Genomic DNA, 15,890 nt, shown 5'->3' with positions numbered 1-15,890 from the left:
TCCATTATTACATATAATTATTCACTGATAACATGTCATTATAAGTAAAGCATTTAACATTTTAATAAACTGTTTATGAGTCTTTCTTCTACTTTTAACACACTGTAACCCAACCTTGGAACTCACCAACAGAGATCCACACACTCAATGGCTTCTTTTTGACAAAAACCCAGGCTCCAGAGGAATGCTTGCTAATTGAACAGACCTCTCCAGTGGTCACCAATTTGACTCAGGGAGACATAGGGCCTCATTATGACCCTGGCGGGCGGCCTCCGCCGCCCGCCAGGATCCCGCCCTCCAAATTACCGCGCCGCGGTCAAAAGACCGCGGCGGGTATTACGAGTTTTCCCCTGGGCTGGCGGGCGGTTCCAGTAAAACCGCCCGCCAGCCCAGGGGAAAACGACCTTCCCACGAGGATGCCGGCTCGTAATCGAGCCGGCGGAGTGGGAAGGTGCGACGGGTGCAGTGGCACCCGTCGCGTATTTCAGTGTCTGCAAGGCAGACACTGAAATACTTTTCGGGGCCCTCTTACGGGGGCCCCTGCCGTGCCCATGCCATTGGCATGGGCACGGCAGGGGCCCCCAGGGGCCCCGCGACCCCCCCTACCGCCATCCTGTTCATGGCGGCTTTCCCGCCATGAACTGGATGGCGGTAGGGGGGGTCAGAATCCTCATGGCTGCGGAGCGCGCTCCGCAGCCATGGAGGATTCCAAAGAGCAGCGGAAAGTCAGCGGGAGACCGCTGACTTTCCGCTTCTGACCGCGGCTGAACCGCCGCGGTCAGAATGCTCATTGGAGCACCGCCAGCCTGTTGGCGGTGCTCCCGTGGTCGGTGGCCCTGGCGGCCACCGGCAGCCAGGGTCAGAATGACCCTCATAGTGTCATCTTCTAAAAACTTTGCAGGCACACGCATTTGGGGGTAGCACACCGAACACATTATATTATTTTGGTGGTGCCCTGCCCTCTGAACAACAACAAGGTGATGTATTGAATGGTTGAAATATTCTCAGCCACTGGCAATCACTTAGAGCCACATCACAATCTATTGTCCTACACTCACCCTGCCACCTGTTTGGGCCAGCCGTATGCAAATCAGTCATGTCCCTGCTCCAACGGCAATAGTTCAGCCCAAGTTGGTAGGCCGATCCTTCCTGAACTGAAACACAAGCAACACAGGACTTACTAGGACTCATCAGCCAGGTATAGCATAGTTCCAATGGCACAGTGAGCACAGGATCCACGTCTGGGCATACCCATCGCACTTAATGTATCAATTGCAAAAACAACAATATGATGGATGTAATGCTTGAATTAACCTTAGGCACTGCCTATCACTTGGGCTGCATCCCAATCCATTATTTTACACCCACCATACCACCTTAGTATGGAACGAGTCATATGCAAATCAGTCTTGACCCTGCTTCAATGGTATCCCTCAGCCGGTCCTTCTGGGCCATGTCCACAAAATCAGTCATTAATTAGTTTATAAGTTAATTAAAACGAGGCATGGGTGTAGAACTCTACTTCGCAGGAATTTCATAGCAAGGTGTCTGAATGGCTGCGACCCACAGGTTTTTGAGTTGGATTTGTTGCCATGGTCAGTGGCAACAGGATAGTCAAGGCCATTAAAGATGGTGGCTATTTCAGGGTCCTGTGTTTGCCGCACTGCATCAACCTGGTTGTGCAAGACTTTCTCAAAAAAAGAAGACATAGGGGGTCATTCTGACCCTGACCACGGGAGCACCGCCAACAGGCTGGCGGTGCTCCCACGAGCATTCTGACCGCGGCGGTTCACTGGACTGGAATCTGCATTAACCAATCGCACTTAAGACAGAGCAGCTGCTGTGATTTCTCCGTAAACCTCTGATCATTAACTGGAGGGGTAGTCCACCTGCACTTTCCTGTACAAATACTAATTCAATTTTAAGTCGGTCCCCCGCCGACTTTCCGCTGCTCGGGGGAATCCTCCAATTCTGACACCCCCTACCGCCATCCTGTTCATGGCGGGAAACCCGCCATGAACAGGATGGCGGTAGGGGGTGCCGCGGGGCCCCTGGGGGCCCCTGCAGTGCCCATGCCAATGGCATGGGCACTGCAGGGGCCCCCGTAAGAGGGCCCCGCAAAGTATTTCAGTGTCTGCTTTGCACACACTGAAATACGCGACGGGTGCAACTGCACCCGTCGCACCCCTGCAACTACGCCGGCTCAATTCTGAGCCGGCGTCCTCGTTGCAGGGGCATTTCCTCTGGGCCGGCGAGCGCTCTTTTGGAGAGCGCCCGCCGGCCCAGAGGAAATGTTTGAATGGCCGCCGCGGTCTTCTGACCGCGGTGCGGTCATTTGGCGGCGGTACCTTGGCGGACGGCAGAGGCCGTCCGCCAAGGTCAGAATCAGGGCCATAGTCAGGAACACACTGACCACCTCCAGATGCATCTGCACTCATTTCAGCCATTCTTTTGAAGCCCAGAAACATTTGTAGATTATTCAGCATGATAACAGAATACCAGTTAAATCCCAGATACATGAAGTGCCAACAAGTTGCAACGCATGTTTAAGCAGTACAAACAGATCACTGACTATGTCATTCAAAGGGGAGCTGATGAAACTGGGAAAGCTATAACAATGGATGTGGACAAATGGTGCCTAGTCAAATGCCTCAAACAGATGCTGCTCATTTTTGAGGTTTTCATGTGGGAAGTTAGAAAGGAGGACAATTTAATTGGGCCAAGCTATCCTGTTACTCCGTCTGCTACTGGAGCAGCAAAGGTGCCTGAAAAGCTTTCATTTGGGGCTGCGAATGAAAACCCAGAAGCACATGCCTTGGTGAACAGAGTGAGCTATGGCTTGACTTGTAATGCAAGGCTGTAAAATGATATCATCTTGTCCAAAGAATACATCTGTGCCAGCCTACTTGATTTATGCATCAAAAAAAAGCTTTCCGCTTACATTCCTTTTTCTGAAGGAGATGTTTCACAATACAAGAGGTGGACTGTTGAGCAAGCAGGAGAACTGAAAGAAGAACGGCTAGAACTTAGAGTCCCACTCCACATTTCTAGGCTGCCGCCTTCAAATTCCAGAGAGGACAGTCTTGTCTCACATCCACCAACCCCACCAACAAGAAAATTAGCGACAACAGCAACAGATAAATCAGACCCAACATCTGCAGTGTCAGGTGCAAAAGCGAAAGAAAAAATGGTTGTCCAGGTGGCAGCACCAATGACCAATCAGAGGATGGTCCAGGAGTATCCGGATAACCTGAAAGAGATGTACGTGGATCAAAGCCCATTGGTGTATTGGTATGGAGTGTCTACTGAACGTGTTTTCAGTGAGCTGGTGCAGTTGTAGCAGTGAGAAGGACAAGTCTCTCACTTTAAAACATGGAGAAATTAACCATGATTAAAATAAACCAACATTTTATATCACCTGATCACACAGTTCCCAAAACAACACAGCAGGAGGAAAAGGATAATTGGTTAGAATCAAGTGTGTTAGCTGACCAACTTCTGGGTAAACCACCAGAGTATCAGGACAAATTCTACTTCCCGGACTAAGTATGCCAGTGCCACCATAGAACGTTCTAATTATTTCTCCTTAAACTTCTTTTTGTCTTTCTTTCTTTGCAAAAAAAGAAAGTGTAACATTATGTTTGTGCCTGATTTATGCTACCCCACCAGACATATAAGCCCGGATTGGCATTGGACACATGTGCAGTGAAGAAGCCTCCACATATGTTTCAGGACATTGGAGACAAGGCCTGCCTCCCTCACATTCCATTGCCTATCCTATTTTTTTTTATATCACTTGGTAGGGCTGCCCTAGAAGATCATTGATTAATATAAAAGTGTCAATGTCAAATTTCAATGTGTTGAGTTGATACCATAAAATAAATATTTTGTTCAACCACCATGCTTGGATTTGAAGAGATAACTATTACTGGTACTAAAGTACTTCCTTTTGTGCCAATGAGTGGTGGTATATTGAGTGTTTACAAATTTGTGAGTGGTGACTGATGTATGCAGTGGCTGACAGTGAGGGGGGGAGTTCAAGAAATTTGTAAACTTGTTTCTGAGGATTTGCAATGTTTGGGGGCTGATGGGTGATCATATATTTTTCCTGAAAGTTATTGTCCTTTCAAGCTTAATGAAATGTACCTGCAGGGGCCATTACTTTTTCTGTTTCCTCACAACAGACCAGCGAGTTTAGTTATCAAACACAAATCTACACAAAATGCTCCTGTTCTGTTTCTCTATGTGTTGTACTCTTCATTTCAACTGCAGTGCACTTCACAGGTTTACCATGCTTGGTTTGGGACTGGGACTGAGCTACTCAGAATCTAGAGGAGGAGGATGTAAGGACTCAGGGTGGGGCTACTTCAACAGCTAGAAGGAGAAAGTTATTGACTTCAAAGAGAAACCATGATGATGGCAAAGGCTCTGAGGCCTAGTACTCACTCAGCTCTGTGAACTGGAGAGAGTTGCATTGATTTAGAAATGCTGCTGAGAATGTTTTTGCTGCATTGGTGGCTCAAACGTGAAACTCCTTATGTTCTTGCTCTGCCTCTGTGTCTTCTTCATACACTCCTGACTCCTCATGAGGCTTAGTTTGCTTCCTTTTGTCCTTCTGCTTTACTCTATAATAATGTTGCTGTTTTTTCTCAATAGGCAGGCCTTCTCCTAGTCCTCTCCTGCATGAAAAAAACATGAGGAAAGCTCAAAACTCCAGCTTACCTAGCGGACAGGTTCAGACTTCAGACAGGCACCCAAGAATGACTAACATTCCAGACAGAATGGAGAGATGCATTGCCAAATTTTTCAAAACAGTTTCATTTTCCATTTAACTATCATCATTTTTCAAACTGTGTGGGTTATCTTCAATCTTCTGTAATTTCTATTTTTCAGAAATAGAAGACATACCATTTAGGATGGCTATGGCCTCTCTGGGGCAGAAGAGCTGTTTGCATGCATTTGAGTGAACTGTGTCATACTTATCCCTTTGTTTCCATTTTCCTTCCACAACAGAGTGCTCAGCGCCCCAATATGGCTGTGGTTTCATTTGTGTAGCTTTTGTCTTTGTCACACCTTTCCTCAAATCCCCTTTCCCATCCATTTATTAGGTCCCTGACCCTCTTCCCCCTGGATGTGTGATTTATTGAGGTTTGATTTAATTTTACACCATAAATGAATCACAAACTTGCTCTGGCAGATGTGGTGAAAGTGACACCAACTCACTACATGACGTAGGCGGTCATTCCAACTCTGGCGGGCGGCGGTAGCCGCCCGCCAGGCGGGAACCGCCAATCGCCCGCCATGCGGCCAAAAGATCGCTGCCGGCATTCCAACATTCCCGCTGTGCCGGCGGGCGCTAACCAAGTTAGCGCCCGCCGGCCCAGCGGGAATGAGGCCGCAACACAGAAGCCGGCTCCGAATGGAGCCGGCGGTGGTGCGGCCGTGCGACGGGTGCAGTTGCACCCGTCGCGCTTTTCACTGTCTGCTAGGCAGACAGTGAAAAGCTGTCCGGGGCCCTGTTAGGGGACCCCTGCACTGCCCATGCCAGTGGCATGGGCAGTGCAGGGGTCCCCAGGGACCCCAGGACACCCCTTACTGCCAGCCTCTTCCAGGCGGTGAAAACCGCCAGAAACAGGCTGGTGGTAAGGGGGTCAGAATCCCCAGGCCAGCGCTGCTTGCAGCGCTGCCCTGGCGGATTCGCCCAGCCAGGGCAAAAACGGCGGGAAACCACTGTACTGCCGTTTGTTAAATTTTGTTTTGACCAATGACTTTGTGTTTCACCACTGCGCATATTAGTTGCTCAATGTTCACCAGTAGCACATGGTATGTTTTGTTCAGTTGAGCCGCCTATTGGCTTTGACATGGCATTAGCCATTACTTTCTGTATTCAGTTGAGCCGCCTATGGGCTTTGACATTGCATAAAAATTGGGGTTGGGGAAGAATTAACAACAATAAAAGTCTTCTTTGACCTCAGAAGTGCATTTCTGGTGTGTTATGTTAGTGCTTAGAAACTAGCTAAGAGGAAAGCACTACAATTGGTACCAGAAGTGGGGCCGGTCATTAAGAGGTGATTAAGAGGGTGTTGACGAGTTGGTAGATTTCTAAGTGCACACTTTAAAAGTGTAATTGTTTTTGTTGTTTGGAGAATTACGAAATTGTTTTTTTTGGAGAATCACAGTAGCACGGCAGACCATGTCTGAGAATGCATGTGTTGGTAAACTGCCCGATGGTGCTAAGAAAAACTGTGAATTGTTTTCTGTTTGGAGAATTACAGAAGCACAGCAGACCATTTTTGAAAATGCATGTGTAGCTAAAATGCCTGTTAGTGTTTTGAGAAATAATTTCTGTTGTACATATGTAGAAAAAGTGTCTTTTGGAAGTAATGATGACAGAAAGGTCTGGATACCTTTATCGGCTTACAGAGAAATGCAGGAGAAATGTAGGAAGTTGGAACATGAAAATAGGAATTTACGTGAGCAAATTAGCCCGACTGAAAGTTATAAAAAGGCTGTTTTTGAAGAATCTTTCTTGTCCCATTCCAGTAATGAGGGGGTTAAGACAGCTCCGAGCTGCTTTGAGTTTTCGTGTGAGCCAGGGTTTTTGGCAGACAAAATGCATTCCTTAACTGATAACACGGACGAGAGAGACCAGAATTACCGTTGCAAAATGCACAAGTAAAACGAAGGATTTTAGAGCAAGACACCCCGAGTTTCATTAGCTTGTTTGATTTTTGGAAAAATAATAGCCCTCATTTGAGAGAAATCCTAACACTTTTGTATATGGTCACTGTGAAAAATTATATTCAGCTGCGCGCTTGTGATTTGGCAAATGAAATAATGCAGACTTTAGGTTTCTGCGCAGTGCAAGAAGGAAATACTTATGTACATGTAATTCAAGAACAAGGGAAGAAAATAGTGCCCCTAGCTAGAATCATACAATGGATCTGGTACTTGCAAGACAGGGCTAGAGTACCACAGGTAAAAGAGTTATCAATGAAGTTGTGTGCACCATTTGAATTCGTGTCTACTGAAGATAAAAAGCATGTTTGTTTTACTAATGATTCATTGACTGAAATGTTGTTTTCTGGCACCGTAGAAGGAATGGAGTTGTATAATGTGTGTCAGATTTTAAAGCAAGAGCTACGTGAGATGTGTCATTTTTACGCTGATTTTTGGTTCATTGCTAATGTTTTAGCTATTTGTTTTTTCACATGGCTTGTACCTAACTGGCTCAATTACCTTGCAGATGTTAATGAGAAAAATTCAGAGAGAGAAGTGTTCACCCAGAATTCTGCCTTAGTGGGGATGGCTAAGTGGGTGCCCCAGAAATGTGAACAGCTGAGAGAAAAAGCCACTTACAGGTGGGCAGAGATGAGAGAGATGCACATTCCCCTAGATTTGATAAAAACTGTGCAGTACGCCCAAAAGCAATCTGTCATGCAAGCAGTCACAGAGCAGTTGGGGAGAGGAAAGTTACCAGGACAGAAATGGTAAAGTGATCAGGTTTTAGGGAGAGTGATTGCTGCAGATTACCAAGGAAAAATCGAAATTATGCTGATACCTAGAAAAGAATCTGATTTATTCATACAAATTGGAGACAGAATGGCCCACATTGGCAAAAGTGCAGTGAATGGAGGTTTGGTAAAGAAGGAGTCTGCCCCAGCCCTTCTGACAGTGCAAGAAAAGGGAAGCTGTGGTGCAGCAGATAAAAACCTCAGTGCTGGTGTGTGGGTTGAAGACCCAAGGGACCCTCCAGAACCTTCAGAAAATATAACAAAGGGCCTCAAAAACGTCCTGCTGATTATAAAACAGGGAAAGAAAGAGGAAGGGTGCAGTTTAAATGAAAAATGTTATTTGCAAGAAAAGTCATACTTGTTTCTTTTGCAGATCCTACCACGTTTCGCCACTGTCCCTGAGTGTGCTGTGTGGTTCCCCTTCCGGTGTGTGCGTGTGGGGTCGGGGAAGGGACCGAATCCCCAACCTGAACCTGGCTGAGTAAAGTGCCAGCACCATGGATCCATTTTGCGCAAACTGCGCCTTCAGTTCAAGTTCAACTTGTTTGATTGCATTCTTCCACTGGAACTAAGCTGTGTTTTTTTTTTTTCCCCTTCTCGTATGGAACTCTGACTTTTGCTTATCTTCCAGAAAACCTTTCAGGTGGACCGTGCACCTTTACATGAGCAGAACTCCTGCCACATCAAATTGCTAACACTGTTGAATTAGAGACTCACTCAGAGTATAAAAATTGCCCAGTCTTTTCTGTGTAGATGTATCTGATGTGAAAGATTATGAAATCAATGTGTTAATTCACTTCTATTGCTTTACAGGGATTGTTTTGATCATTCAAATCTGACTTGCTGATAATGTTTTTTTTTTGTGCTGATGTTTTTTTGTTTTTGTTTCAAACAAGAGATATGTGAAACAAAAATTCATTGGTCAAAGGGCGGAATGTACTGCCATTTGTTAAATTTTGTTTTGACCAATGACTTTGTGTTTCACCACTGCGCATATTAGTTGCTCAATGTTCACCAGTAGCACATGGTATGTTTTGTTCAGTTGAGCCGCCTATTGGCTTTGACATGGCATTAGCCATTACTTTCTGTATTCAGTTGAGCCGCCTATGGGCTTTGACATTGCATTAGCCATTACATTCTGTATTCTGCCTATTGGCTTTGACATGCTGTATCCAGTCTAGCCGCCTATTGGCTTTGACATTGCATTCCTATTGGCTTTGACATGATGTATTCAGTTTAGCTGCCTATTGACTTTGACATGCTATTAGATATTCTGCCTATTGGCTTTGACATGATATTATACATTACATTTTGTATTCAGCTCCGCTGCCTATTGGCTTTGACATGATATTATACATTGCATTTTGTATTCAGCTCAGCTGCCTATGGGCTTTGACATGATATAAGACATTGCATTTTGTATTCAGCTTAGATGCTTATTGGCTTTGACATGACACTAGACATCGCATTTGATATTTAGGTTAGCTGCCTATTGCCTTTAACATGACATTGCATTTGATACTTAGGTTAGCTGCCTATTGCCTTTAACGTGGAGTTAGACATTGCAGTTGAGAATCCAAGCTGTATTTTTCCAAGCTGTGTTTTTGCACCAGAGAAGCAAGATGTTTTTTCTCACAGTAGACTAGACATGATAAGAGAGAGTACATGGGTGTTGTTTTCTTCGCTTGAGCTTGGGAACAGGAGTAGTCTTGGAGACCTGGCCAGTCTCCAAAAGGCTTGCTCAGTTTCCCAGGTCTGAGAGGAGGGGGCACACCTTTGTAACGAATGACACAGGCTGCAGAGATTCAGATTCGAATCTTCCGGACCTCGTGCTGGAGCTTGGCGCCAGCTGCCAGCAATCCCGTGTGGGTAGATGAATCTCTTTCTCGCGGCTGACAGGGGTCATCAGCTTGCAGACCTTAGAAAGATGAAGCTGTAGATAGTTTCCCACACGGTGAAGTATTTGTTTTGCTTTGCATTCAATATCTTATAAATATAACCTGCTGTGTATATTGCAAACTGATATATTTTGTTTGATTAACGCGGACTTGAAAGCTACTAATTCGTCATACATAAAAATTGGGGTTGGGGAAGAATTAACAACAATAAAAGTCTTCTTTGACCTCAGAAGTGCATTTCTGGTGTGTTATGTTAGTGCTTAGAAACTAGCTAAGAGGAAAGCACTACAACCACCGGCCCCTGTTTTCCGACCGCGGCAGAATGGGCTTTGAAGCACCGCCAGCCTGTTGGCGGTGCTTCCGTCATTCTGCGCCCTGGCGGTCCAAGACCGCCAGGGTCAGAATGACCCCCTTAATGCCTTCTTCTACCTGAGCAATATTCCCCACTGGTCCAATCAAATCATCATTCAAGCCTTGTGTGTGTGTTCTGTAAACACATAACCTGGTCCAACCACATCAGTCTGAGCCCACCTCTCCTGACTCCATAATTTAATTTCCTAAGTTTAGTTTTTATAGCTCCCCACAATTGCTCAGAAGAAGTTGATTTTGCTAGATTTTAGTATCATATCAGGTCTTCTTTGCTGTGTGTCAAATACTGTCATTTTGATAGTCTGGTCTTAGTCTTCTTAAAGTTACGATATGATCACCCACTAACTGTCTGTTTCATGTTTCTTTCAATCTAGTTGACAGTCATGCTTAACCCTTTGATTAATCCTGTAGTTGGAGTGGTACCTCCTCTAAAATTCTGTCTTCCTTGTTAGCACTCTAGCCTGCTACTACTAAAACCTACCACCCCTTAAGAGTTACGATACCTTCTTGGGAAAAACCCTGTAAAAAAAAGTGGATGACTCCCTGTCTTTCATCCATACAGGTAAGATAAGAACTATGGATTGAAGTAGTTGATTTGTTTAGTTAGTAATTATAACTCCTACCAAAAAAGATGCGGTCTAATTTATCTATGTGTATCTAGATATTTTAGACAAAATATTCAATGTCACTCATCCACTAGTGATCAGTATATTTCAGATGTAGAGGGAAAAAGAGCAAGGGCAATTGTATAAGTAAATTACGTACACTTTTTTTTAGCAGATTTAAAAAAACAGGCTACACTAAAAGACAGCATTGGAAACTAAAACAGCGAAATAAACATTTGACTGAGGCAATAGGTAAAATAAATTATCCCCTTTATGGTTCTACAAAATCCAACACCCACCCCTTCTAACAAAAATTGTCCCACTCCAAAAAAATAGCCCCATCCTCAAGTCCAACGAAAAGTTCAACTCAAAGTCAATCAGATCCTGTCCCAACTCCCTCACCACCCTCTCCACCCACAACAAATGTCCCTTCCACCAAAACAAAAAATCTGAAAAAGGGTTCAAAGACGGCATGGTCAAGTTCAGAGTAGGGTTTGGATATCATTGAGGGCGGTCTTGATGTGTGCCATCCAGCGGTTCCGTCTCTCAAGGTATTGCAGGATGTGGAATTGAAATATGCAGTCCTGGGCCTTACGTGAGAAGCTGGGACAGCAGTGGTGGAACTGGGACGGAAGTCTGGAGGTGCTGGCGGCTGGCTGGAGGAGCTAGGGCTGACGGACATGAGTGATGCTTCAGCCTCCTCCTCCTCCTGGAGGGCTACCAGCCACTGGTATTAGTTTCTGATGCCCTCCTGCCACTGCTGCCTGAGCTGGACTGCTATCTTCTGGTGAGTTGGATGACGTCCACCAGGAGTAGCTTTAGCAGGAAAGCAGAAAAAGGAAAATTACAATTATAAACTGTGCTCTGTTCAAACAATTAAAAAAAAAGTACAGTGGCGCAATAGCACTAAATTGCTGGTCCCTTAGGGCAATTGATATTTGATGTGGCTGATTATTCACAATGAGTCACAGGGCCATTTTTTACCCACACATGGCTCAGTTGATATCTGAATGTCAAAAGGGAAAAAAAAATAACTGTCGTGAATCCATTATGGAAGCCATGAAATATTAACTGATACATAAATGTGGTGCATGCCAAAAGGGATTTTATTTTTTTGGGGGGTGGCTGTGACAGAGCTTTGGAAAAAATAAAGGACTTAAGGAGGTGACAGAGTGGGCATGTGGGTGGAAGGGTACACCTTTTTATGTTTGAATGCTTTGAAAACTTTGTAAATCCTACATTAACTGAAGCACACATACACTATTGTACAGTGCCACACTGCAGTTACGTCATAGTAGCATTGGTGACTAATGAAAAGGGAGGTTTGACCATGATGGGTGGGAGGATACATATATGTGTTGCTTCAACTACAGGGAGTTAAGGGAGAAGACAGAAAATTAAAGTACACCCACTTTGAACCAAAGCTTTGATAACCATGCAAACCAATCAAACAAATTAGGCAGACACATCCCTCTCCACAACAGTTCCCTTATTTCTTCTTGATCCCAGAAATTATGCACTCATCTTTTCATAAATCTATTCTATTAACCCTGTGATATCCACCATTCGATTTAAGCTTACACTCTCTCATCCAGTCTTTTACTTTTCCAATCCAGTCATCTATGTTTATCCACTTGTCCATTCATGGACTCTCTGATCCAGTATTCACCCTTTCAAACACCCTGCTTTCACCTATCTCTCCAGCATCTACCCATGCAATGTTCATTACCACTTACCCATTCCTTTCCCGAGCATGCTCATTCACCCTTCCTTCACCCACCACAGAGGCATCCTTTCACCCCTTTCACCCATCTTCACCCACCCATGCATCTTCTATCATTCACCTACGCATCTTTTTTGTCCTTTCACTCATATACATTTCATCCATTCCTTCTTTTTGCCACCCATGCCTTTCTTTTGAATCAAGCCATCATTTTTAGTTTCCATTCAATCATTATGATGAGCTTTTGTTCTGCTGAATTGCAGAGAGAAGAGGTCGTTAAGATTAAGAACTCAATCCTCACTGCAGCTGCTCAACCAGGTGCTTCACAAGCAATGCCCTTGCAGCGAGTATATCAATAATTGTGAATAAGCAAGAGCAATATGACTAACTAGAGCCAGTCCCTGCTGCCGCAGGTTTGCCCCCTTTGACTGCTGCTGCCGCCAGTGCACTGGTGCTGCCACTGGCCCCAGCACTGGTGGTCAGTGCTGCTGGAAGAAACAGTACATAATTTAGTCCCAACAAAATCAACTGCAAATGTTTCCTAATAGAGGGGCAGAGCTCAGCTAAGTCACTGAAGTGCAATAAAGGGGTAGAATAGTTTGGTCAATCCAGCAGAACCCCTGATGAGGTCTTGATTGGCAAATGCAACAGGTATGAGCAAGGCATAGAAAACCTTCACAAGCATGTGTAGAAAAGCCAACTTGGACATGCAATTTTGTCGGTAGGGTAATTGTCCTACAAATTTACCCTCTTAGTATTAAGTACCAGCCCGCAAGATATATAAGGGAAGATCGGAAAGCTAAGATTAGTAAATAGTAACAAAGCAGAAGTAACCTAATACACACTGTAGACAGGAGGTACAGAAGAAACAAGTAAATAAGTAAATGAGAGGATAACAAGAATTTAACAAATGGTACATAGATTGGAAATAAGTACAAAAAATGTAGATAGGCACAGTAAAACTAAAAGAAACATTATTTGAACTGAGGAGAGGTAGAAAATAAAGATAAGAGTGGGGAAATAGAAATAATATAACATGAAGACTTACTGGGGCCAGCAGATTCACCAGCACCCTCACTGGTGGTAGCACTAGAAGCATTGGCACCCTCTCCTTCCAGACCCCCAGATGATGTTGCTCTCTTCGTCCCATTAGGTGCTTGTAAGGTACGTTGAATAACTGGGAAGAGGCCTATAATGGTGGTTTCAATGGTATGGTCTTTATTTTATTTTCACCACTGCCTTTTCCAAAAAAAAAAAAAAAACGTAAAAATTAGAATTGGCTTAAGGGCTTCTCTTTTTAAACAATCTTCTCTTTTCTCTTTGGTAGCTGTCAGGAAGCGGACCTGCGTGAACTGTCCGGGCTTGGTACTGTGTCATCAGTCTTCATGTGGATGTTCCTCAAACAAAATACAGAAAGGACAGTATCAGGTAAGTGACCACTTAGAGGTATTATAGGGGTATCTCTCCAGGGTACCAAGGAGGTGATGGAGGTAAGTGAGGGGAAACCAACACTGCTTCAAGTGCACACATAGGGGGTCATTCTGACCCTGGCGGCCGGTGGCCGCCAGGGCCATCGACCACGGGGGCACCGCCAACAGGCTGGCGGTGCTCCCACGTGCATTCTGACCGCGGCGGTTCAGCCGCGGTCAGAAGCGGAAAGTCGGCGGTCTCCCGCCGACTTCCCGCTGCTCGGGGGAATCCTCCATGGCGGCGGAGCGCGCTCTGCCGCCATGGGGATTCTGAAACCCCCTACCGCCATCCTGTTCCTGGCGGGTCTCCCGCCAGGAACAGGATGGCGGTAGGGGGTGCTGCGGGGCCCCTGGGGGCCCCTGCAGTGCCCATGCCCATGGCATGGGCACTGCAGGGGCCCCCGTAAGAGGGCCCCACTGTGTATTTCAGTGTCTGCAATGCAGACACTGAAATACGCGACGGGTGCAAACTGCACCCGTCGCACCCCTGCAACTACGCCGGCTCAATTCTGAGCCGGCGTCCTCGTTGCAGGGGCATTTCCTCTGGGCCGGCGGGCGCTCTTTTGGAGAGCGCCCGCCGGCCCAGAGGAAATGTCTGAATGGCCGCCGCGGTCTTTTGACCGCGGTGCGGTCATTTGGCGGCGGTACCTTGGCGGACGGCCTCCGCCGTCCGCCAAGGTCATAATCACCCCCATAGTTATTTACACCCCTACAGTAGTGCAGTAGACTGTTTTGTATTTCATGCCAGGGAGACAGAGTCTCCCCTTTGGAAACGTACTTCTTTCTCCTTTGCGCAACACAAGTTTTGTTTTTCCACTAGTTCCCCTTTGTTGATGGGTTTTCCCTCCTTCCTCTCCCTTCCCTGGTCCTCTGGAATGCCTTTGAGCTGCTGCCCAACCCTCCTTCCAATAAGCCCATACCTTGTGGAGCCACGCTACTCCTGGAACGTGGCTGAGCTGCTTCGTAGTGTTCTTTGCTTGGGGTGGAGCAGGATTCTTCATCTGCTCTTGCAGCGTCTCCCCTTCATTCTCCTCGCTTCCCCGCTTTTCCTCCCAGTGCCTTTCTGGTCCTGCGTTGTGTCCGCCTCCTAGGGCTTCCTTTGCAATGATCCCGTCTGTTGGAGAGAGCTCGGCCTCTCTCCTGACCTCCTTTTCTTTGGGTGTGGTGCGCGCCATGAGGTCGTGACCGTGGCAGTGCTCTGCGTTCTGCAAGGAGGAGCATGTCTCTTAAGTGCCCCTAGGGCAATTTGTGGGGATCCTCCGCTTACGTCGCAGTCCGATGTGGGGGTCGGCCCGTGACAGTGCTGAGGTAAGAAATAAAAAAGATGAAAATAAAAAGATTAGTGGTACAGTTAATCTCCCCCAGTTTTTTTTTTGACAAGCAGAGACAAATAGAGTAACATTGTACTTTTCTATATCAGATTGCCTAGTATGATGGACTCAACTTGAGTTGAACTATTGATTTTATTTTTCTAATTCCTACACTTAATTCCTACTCCAAATTTCCTAACCTACAAGCCATATTATTTACAAACTTTTGACGCATGGCAGTGCACACATTTTCTTGCAGAGCTTACCTGCGTCAAAAGTAGAGGGCAGGAATGTGCTGTATCTACAATAGATATGGCACATTCCTGTCCTCACATTCCCCTGCTTTGGCACAAAATGGGCTGCCATGAGCCAGTTCAGGCAACCCACACCATGCTCCAAGGGTGCCAGAGCTGAGGAATGATTGTTTTTGTCCAGGAAGGGACACCTTCCTTAAAAAAAACTATTGCAAGAGGAGTTTTCCACTATAGCACCCATGACACACCTCCCTGTCACAGGGTGAGTCAAGGCAGCAACAACACACACACACACACAAACAAAAATAAATAAATAAATTAGTATTTTTCACCAAGCCCGTACATCTCAACAGCCAGCAGGTTGAGCAGGTCCTGTTCCCGGTCGATGATGTCTGCCCAACGGTGCATCATCTACTGCTGGGTGTGTTGGCTCCCAGTGTGCCAATGAACCAGCCGGCGCACCCTCCCCCACACCATTGGATACTCCTGAAGAATGTAACCAGAACTAGGCCTGCCGCCTGTTGTCAGCATGGAGGGCAGGTGCGCTGAACAAAAAAAAACTAGTGAGGTCACCTCCTCCTCGCTGAAGATGGGGGCAAGGCTGCACCCCTTGGCGGTGCTACCGCCCCCATGGTAGGTGGCTGCTGCTACCTTGATCTGCCATTGTGCTGGGTGGGGTTGGGGTGAAGAAGAAAACAAAAAGATAATGAAGGAAGCAAGAAATAGGAAAGTTAACAAAAATACAAAA

Source organism: Pleurodeles waltl, chromosome 3_1 (assembly GCF_031143425.1).
Source record: "Pleurodeles waltl isolate 20211129_DDA chromosome 3_1, aPleWal1.hap1.20221129, whole genome shotgun sequence".
Lineage (NCBI taxonomy): Eukaryota > Metazoa > Chordata > Amphibia > Caudata > Salamandridae > Pleurodeles > Pleurodeles waltl.
The sequence above is the reverse complement of the archived record's forward strand: the minus strand, read 5'-3'. Positions refer to the sequence as shown.